Below are 8,972 nucleotides of genomic sequence, written 5' to 3'. Positions count from 1 at the left end.
AAAGAAATGCTACATTTTAGAACTGGACCTCGTATCTTCCTGCACATTTCTTTTCCAAACTTGCTTTTCCTCTCTGCCTAGATAGTCAAATAATTCCCTGTATTTATAGGATACTTGTAAAGCACTTAAAATGAAACAGTATGTAAATTCACACTAAATAATGCATAGTGCTTACAGGAATCTGTTTCCCCACTCGCTACAGCCATCATCACATACAAGGAAAAGGAGAAGGACAACTTGAAGTAAAAAGCAGCTGCATGTTTTTTAAAAGCTAGGATAAAAAAAATGTGCATTTTTAATGTTGTAGACTTATATATAGCTAGAGGCTGTATTTATTTCATTTAACTCACTTAATTCATGTCTATATGGAGGGCAAGTTAAAGTTTTAGAAGAATAATCAATTTAATGGGCTCCTGCTTAATATGCTTTTTTCCAAAAATGTAAAGTGGAACACAACTTACCTTAATGAAATGAATCAATTAGAGCAAGTTCTTGATATAAAATTTGATAAGGGCTTATTATGAATAGTTCTTTGGTGCCACTGCAATCTGACCTCCTCTCTGGGTTGAGGGAGTAGGATGGAGCCCTTTCTAAAAAGTGAATGTGCAGCTGTACCTGGTTCGATCCCTCACTCTAGGAACACTGGTTGAGTCCCTGTCATGTCCCAGGTAGTGCATGTGAAATTTGGGATTTATGAGGAGTAAAACTGAACACATTCCTTGATCTCTTGATGCTTACACTCCAGCGTGGGAAAGACATTTGGTTAAGTGTTCACACATAGAAATATGTATGTGTGTATATATTAGAGCAGTGCTCTAAATGAGAGAAAGGCAGTTTTCTAAGAATGCATAACAGTACCTTTCTGACATCAGGGGTCAAGGAAAGCATCTTCAAATATGTGACTTGGACTGAGGCCTGCAAAATGAGTAGGAGTTAGCCTGATGAGGGGAGATGGTTAAGGATAGTTTCGTATGCTGAACAAGAGCCCCATCTATGGCCACACAGGAATTCCTGGAATCTGTTAAAAAAACAACAACGACAAAAACAAAAACAAAAAACAAAAACAAAAAAAAAAACACCACTATAGTTGGCAAGGAAGACTTATGATTAAGTTTAAGATCTTGAGATAGATTTTCCTGGATTGTCAGGATGGGTCCAATGTAATCAGGAGTTCCCACAAGAGGAGGCAGGAATGTTGGAGTCAGAGTCATAGGGCTGTGATGACAGGTTGTGATAACTGGTGGAGGCACTGCAATGGCATTGCTAGCTCTGGGGAGGGAAGAGAGCCATAGGCCAAGGCATGCAGGCAGCCTCTAAAAGCTAGAAAAAGACAGGGAACAAGATTCTTCTCTAGAGGCACCAGAAAAAGTGCCTTCCCAGTACCTTAATTTTGAGGACTTCTGACCTCCGGAACGATAAGAAAATACATTTCTGCTGTTGGAAGCCAAGAGGTTTATGATAATTTGTTATAGTGACAATAAGAAGCTAATACGAATGAGTTCTAAAAGGCAGAAAATATATTCACACAAAGAGACCTCTTTGTGAAGAGACAGAGCTTTGTATATTTGAGGAATTGAAAGAGAGCTGAATGGCTGAAGCACCGAAATCTAGGACAAAAGGGAAATAACAATGTTAAAACTGTACAAGATATTAGAAACCATCTATTTCAGAACCTTGTTTAATGAATGAAAATATGATTTACCTAAGACCACTGAATCCATTAGCAATTCACCAAGATGAGAAAACTCCAGATTTGGAGTTTTTGAGTGCAATGCATTTATCAATTCAATCATTTATAAAATATTGGTTGACTGCTAGGATAGGGCATGGTGGCTGAGGATATAGAGAATCAGGAAGCAATCAGTACAGGTGCTGACGCACGGCCTGTCTCTCCAATACCAGTGTGCCTCTCGGTCATCTTCGCTGTACTGAGTAAACAGCATATCTCAGAGGGCCCATATCTGGAACCTGCCAAATGTCTCAGATAAAATTTGTCAGTTAAGCAAAAGTTATGTTACTTGTTTTAGTTTGTGCTTGGCATGTTTATGTAAGGCTGTTGATGGAATATAGGGAATAGGGAATATCTGTGCATAAGGATATATTATATGTTGAGTATATGTTGATCTATACAAGGCATGAGCTCTAGGAACCACATTGGGAATATAATGCAATGACGACAAGTTCTTTTTTTTTTTTTTTTTATTTATTTATTTATTTATTTATTTATTTTTTTTATTTTATTTTTTTTATTGGTGTTCAATTTACTAACATACAGAATAATACCCAGTGCCCGTCACCCATTCACTCCCACCCCCCGCCCTCCTCCCCTTCTACCACCCCTAGTTCGTTTCCCAGAGTTAGCAGTCTTTACGTTCTGTCTCCCTTTCTGATATTTCCCACACATTTCTTCTCCCTTCCCTTATTTTCCCTTTCACTATTATTTATATTCCCCAAATGAATGAGAACATATAATGTTTGTCCTTCTCCGACTGACTTACTTCACTCAGCATAATACCCTCCAGTTCCATCCACGTTGAAGCAAATGGTGGGTATTTGTCATTTCTAATAGCTGAGTAATATTCCATTGTATACATAAACCACATCTTCTTTATCCATTCATCTTTTGTTGGACACCGAGGCTCCTTCCACAGTTTGGCTATCGTGGCCATTGCTGCTAGAAACATCGGGGTGCAGGTGTCCCGGCGTTTCATTGCATTTGTATCTTTGGGGTAAATCCCCAACAGTGCAATTGCTGGGTCGTAGGGCAGGTATATTTTTAACTGTTTGAGGAACCTCCACACAGTTTTCCAGAGTGGCTGCCATCAGGGAAATACAAATCAAAACTACAATGACGACAAGTTCAAACAACATTGAATCCACACAATTTCCTTACAAAGGGGGTATGTCTTAAAAAGTCTACATTTCTAGGGCGTTATCTGAAAACCTCACCAGCTATTTCTAGCTCTGTGATAGAAGCTCAGAGGTCTCTGATTCTGGTTTTCTCTTAAGTAAAATAAAAATGTTAACAGTATCTTCCATAGTGGTGATAGGAATTGAGTAAGTTCCTATTTGCCAAATGTATGTAATTTACGTAGCAATCTGACAAAGAGTAGCATTCCATAATCACTTGTTGAATGCGTTAAAAGATGAATTAATGGATGAAGGATGCGTGTGTGTGTGTGTGTGTTTGTGTGTGTGTGTGTGTGTGTGTGTAGTCTAGAGATGTAAGTGGGAGTTTTTGTGAGTTTGCTGGAACATAGCAATTGTGAACTGGGAATCAACTGATGCTCGAGGTAGTTGAAAGTCCTGAGTTCCACGCCTGTCCCAACCGCAGTCTAGGGGAGGTTATGCTAACCTCTATGAACCTCAGTTCCTTCATTGGAGAAGTGGAGATACCAATCTATGCTCTGCCCCCTCCTGGGATCATTTTAGGGATTAAGTCACATAGTTACAATTTTTCTAATTCCTCTTCTGATAAAATCATAATAAAATAGAGGGATTATTGTAAAGTCCTTGACATCAATGTTAGTATTCAAGAACATTTTGTTTGACTGCATTGTTATTCCAAAGCTTTAGCATTCTAGCTTAGTTTAGAAACTATGCAAGATCTGCTCATAAGCTGTTACTAAGATGCTGTGTCCACCATGAGTTGTAAGCCCATCCAAAGGGAAGTGAAAATACATTTGTTTTCTCAGAAAAGCATGAACCACACACTTTAAGGTTGTGTACTGTGCATACAGTATGATCTTCAATTTCTACACTGTCAGTCTCTTTAACTGATATCTCCAATCACACCCACAGATATCATTATAAGACCTTTAGGAATGACAGAGCAGATACCTTCTAAGAGAAGACATCTCTTGCCTACGATTTCCCCTTTGTTGTCTGTTGGGAGTCACAAGTGTTGACATCTGAGAGCTGAAACATGCACTTAGGGAGGTTGTGACAACGTGTTTCAATCCTGCTTGTGAGACTCTGCAGAGGTATTTGGCATAAACAGTGTCTAAATTGTATTTCATAGCAATCTATAGTTTGTCAATTGCAAATAAGACACAGAAGGGAGAATCATAGCCTTGAAGTAAAAAGAGATCTGTGAACTCTCAATTCTGTGTCCTAAAATTAATAGGCTTTGGACATGGGGCAGATAATTTTCCTTATTGGGTATCAGTGTCCTCCTTTGCATAATATAATACTGGGAATCTCCACAGAGATTATGGTTTATAACCTAATAATCTATGAGTATGATTCTGGCCCATTCTAGTGGAAGAAACACTGATATACAAGTAATATGTGAAAGCCTAAATACTGTAGTCTGGTAGACTAGAGTCTCAATCCCAAATTTGCCACTTTTTTTCCCCGCCACTTTTCAGTTGTGAAAGTAGAGTAAATTACCACATTTATTTGCAGATTAAGAAAATTAAAATCAAGTGGGAACAACTTACCTATATCATAAGTTTACTGAGAAGATTAAATGAAAAATAATATGTCAAATGACTGTCACAGGAATCTGGTAGAAAGGGAGCCTAAGTTGACCTAAAACCCTCCAGAAATAAATCTTTAGACAACTTAGATGATAGGTAACAACAATCAAAAATGTGAATGCATATCTGAGTTCAATCATAAAACAAATCCTAAGGAAGTAAGGAGTGAAGAGGAAATAACAGCATTAACCACATGATTTAGCATTGTGGCCGTCCTCAGAGGTAGTAGTAGGCTATCACAAGAAGGAGGGGGATGGGAGGAAAAGAAGGAAGAGGAGGAGGATTGGGAGGAGAGGAGAAGGATGAGGGGGAGGAGGAGGAGGAGGAGTGCGACAACATCTTGGACCAGAAAGTTTGAAGAAATGAAATACATGAAATAGATGTAAACTATCTTTACATCCAATGTTGACATTTTTCAATTGCTTCACTTAGTAAAAGGGAAAAATTCCATCTAACATACAGGAAGATGGCAAAGCATCTTGTCTGTTTCTACTTGAGCTCTAGGAAAACATATATACATGTATATATACACACGTCTATGCGCGCACTTGTGTGTGTATGCACACACACACACACACACATACACCCCATATCCTCACTTGAGAAATAGAGTGGGTTTATGCTTTAATGTACACTGCCCATATGGTCCAGGCTGCAAGAGTTAAGAAATTAGCATAAAACGTGGTCCTAGACTGATGATAATTTTAGGTTGCCTGATACAACAAATGTAAACCTCACTTAAAGTTCACTCTTATAAAGAAAGTTACGTTGTTTCTCACAGAAAAAAAAAAAAAAAAAAAAAAAGCCCTGTGTAGATGAGCGCACAATCTCTCATTACAAAACAGATGAGATAACCATCTGCCATAAGTGAGGATAAACACATATAACATATTGGAGGATTAGAATCTCAAGAATATCAGATAATAGAAATATTTCTAGCAAAAAAGACTATAAAATAGTATGTTAAACTTTTAAAAGGAATAAAATTCATTTATAAAATAATTCTAAGAAAAAAAGAGGCAAATAAGTCGTGGGAAAAAAATTAAATGCAGCAAACAGAATAGATCTAGCAAAAGAGACAAATAATAAGATAGGATATGTATTTGAGTAAATTATACTCAATATAGCACAGTGAAGTAAAGAAAAGGGAGATTTGAAATATTATTAAAAGATAAGGAGGAGAGAATAGAAGCGCCCCACACACATCTGAAACAGAATTAGAAAGGATGAATAGAGAGGATGGCACAAAACATGTTGTCCTAAGTACAATGTCTCTTAAATTTATAATCTTCCAGCACTATGAAATATATATATATATACCTTCATGTGTACAGATATCACAGATCCTAGCCAGACTTTAAAAGAATATCACAAGGTATGTCACGGTCAAACTGCAAGATGTCAGAGACTTGGGTAAGCATATATCCTTTCTCTCTGGCTGCTTTTAAGATTACCCAAGACAAATACAAGAAATTAGAAATAACAGATGTCTTCTCAAAGAGGAAACACTTGGTGGACTTTTCTTTTCAAAGCTAATGGCAAAACAAACTTCTAGCTTGGAATTCTGTACACCAGGTTAACTCTTATACAAGAGCAAGGGTGAATGACATGTTTTTAAGGCAATGAGTGAAAAGTTTAACATTCATATATCTCTGTTGTAAAGTACACTGAAGGAATTACTTCGGAGAAAAGGAAAGAAAATCTGAAAGTAGGAAATTGGATGGGAGAAGCCATAAGACCTTAAAAAAAAAAAAAAGCAAACTATGATCATCAGCCATAGTGGTCAATACATATGGATGTCTGTTATAGTATTTTATTCCATATTTGTTTTAATAATAATAAATATAAAAATGTGAGTTTTCTCATCCAGATATCTTCTCAGGTATTAACAATAAATTATATTCTAACCTTATTGCATCTGATAAAAATATCTTCTCAGGTATTGACAATAAATTATATTCTAACCTTATTGCATCTGATAAAAATATGAACTATATCCATAAATTCTAGGTACCCCATGTTCATTTAGATTAAGCCATGGTCTCCCGTGGAGACCTGGGAAGGAGGGTGTGCTTACTGATACTGATGAAACTATATGCTAGAAACCACAAGAAGGAAGAGATAATAATATAGTGGCTGAATAAGACCTCCAGTTTGTAACTTCCCTCAACAGTAATTTGATATCCATCCATGGAGACAAGTGCCTTTGTGAAAATCTCATCATCATTACAAGGTCAGAAAGAGAGATGCTATGAAACTCAGGATTCCAGAGACAGTTGGAAAGAAAAGTGAGAATATCGAGGTGGATTTTTAGGAGTACCTAGAGGGTCAGAAGAAGATACAGAGAGAAAAAGAATGCACACTAGCTGATGAGTCTGGAGAACAAACATGGCACTCCATCTCTGCTGATAACTAATCTTAGGCAACCTCTTAGATTAGATATTGGGATGATACAGGAGAGAAGATGAAGCAAGTGCTGCATCATAATCCCGTTGGTGGTGAAGCAGCTCCTCAGGCATATTCCTTTACCCATGCAACAGATATCTGGCTGTTACAGATTGGAGCCAAAAATGTACGGATCACTTTGACACTCAAAAGCCATAGCAGTGGTATCCCACCAGTCTTTCAAGTCATTGTAGGTACAAAATCCAAGGCCTGCAAGCCAGTTCATGGCTCTCCCATTACAGATGCTGCCCAATACATCAGGGGGGTTGCAATAACTCAAACACATGATTCCACATTTCTCTTAGCTTTGTAGAAGGAAAGGAAACAGTGCCATGGGAAAACAGATCCAAGGTCATTTTTCATTTTTCCATGCATATCTACAATCAACTTGAATCTAATGTTGATCTTGTACTTCTAAAACTTGTACAACACATTAGATGAAATAAGAGCCACCAGAGACCTAGAAGAAAATTGCCGTAACCTCCAAGACCAGATCAGAAGATAGAGCATCACTCTGCTGCAACAATTAGTATTTTTTTTTCCAGTTTGTTAGGGAGGAGGAAATAGAACTTTGTATCAGAATTCTGCTGTATTTTGGTTATGGTATACCACTTTACGAACATCTATCCCTCTGGGAAACTATGGCTCTCTCTGCGATTCTGATACTGTAGTGTGGTTTTAATAATTCTTGCCAATCTCTCTCTTGTCTTATGCATTTCGAAGTTCCAAGGTTAAAAACTCTGCAAACAGCCTGCAATGTGTAACAGGAATGGGTAAACATTACTGTATAATCAATCTTTATAGGGCAGTGATTCATATATCTCAGTCACATCTCTATTCCTAACACACAGCTGAACGCCAAGAGCACTGTAGGTGCCCAATATTCATTAAATAAATAGCGTAGGTATATATAACTTCATGCTACTCAAATCAGAGTCGGTGCAAAAGATCAAATGAGACAATACTGGCAGATACAGCTAGCCTAAGATCTGGGATACAGAATATTTATTAGGTTCCTAGTGCTACCATTACAGAGAATCGTAAACTCGGGTAGCATAACATAACAGAACTGTGTTCTCTCAAACTCTAGAAGGACAGAAGTCCAAAATCAAGGTATTGGCAAGGTTAGAAGGCTCCGAAGGAGTTTCTATGTCTCTCTCCTAGCTTCTGGTTGTTGCTGAAAATCCTTGACATTCCTTGGCCTGCAGGTGTACAACCCCAATCTCTGTCTCCACTGCAATAAGTGTACCTGTGTCTTTTTTTTTTTTTCTCTCTCTCCTTATATGGACACTAGTCAGGTTAGATTAAAGGCCCACCCTACACCAGTGCGATGTCATCTTAACTCCTTATATCCACAACAACATTATTTCCAAATACGGTTTGGGGAAGAACATGAATATAGGAGGGGTTTTTTAACCCACTGAAGTAGATGATCAACAGTGCTGAAGATGACTCCCCTTGCAAACAAATGATGTTCATTAAAAGAAAACATGATTATGTGCTGAATTGATAGACACCATGCTTTATATGTAACTCTACAGAATAAGTGAGAGTAATGAAATTCAACACGAGTCTTCCGTCCTGCTGGGTCTATATCCATGACCTCTGGCAGAATTCAGTATCGGTATTTATGATGCTTTAGAAATAGATGCAGATCCATTTCTAGACACAGTCTTTCTTCTCTGTAAGAGACTAACTAAGATCATCTCACTCGATCAATCCTACCACCTCTAAAGTAGCCAAGAACCATGTTTCCAAGGGGAGACAAGGGATGGAGAGAGGATGGGAAAAGGAGAATGGGCAATTACATGTATTTCTAAAGAGCAAAAGAGTTTTCCCCAATACTACTACATGACAATTCTGTTATCTTAAATGTTAGAGAAATTGAAGAATATCATTTTAGACTCACTCTTTATCCCTCCCTAAACATCCACCTCTATCTTTATTTATTTTATCATTTATCACGGGGAATATTTCTCTAAGTAGCTCCACAGCCCACGTCCCTCAATTCCACTCAGATGTCTGTTCAAACATCACATTATTAGG

Source organism: Canis lupus, chromosome 5, assembly GCF_003254725.2.
Source record: "Canis lupus dingo isolate Sandy chromosome 5, ASM325472v2, whole genome shotgun sequence".
Lineage (NCBI taxonomy): Eukaryota > Metazoa > Chordata > Mammalia > Carnivora > Canidae > Canis > Canis lupus.
The sequence above is the reverse complement of the archived record's forward strand: the minus strand, read 5'-3'. Positions refer to the sequence as shown.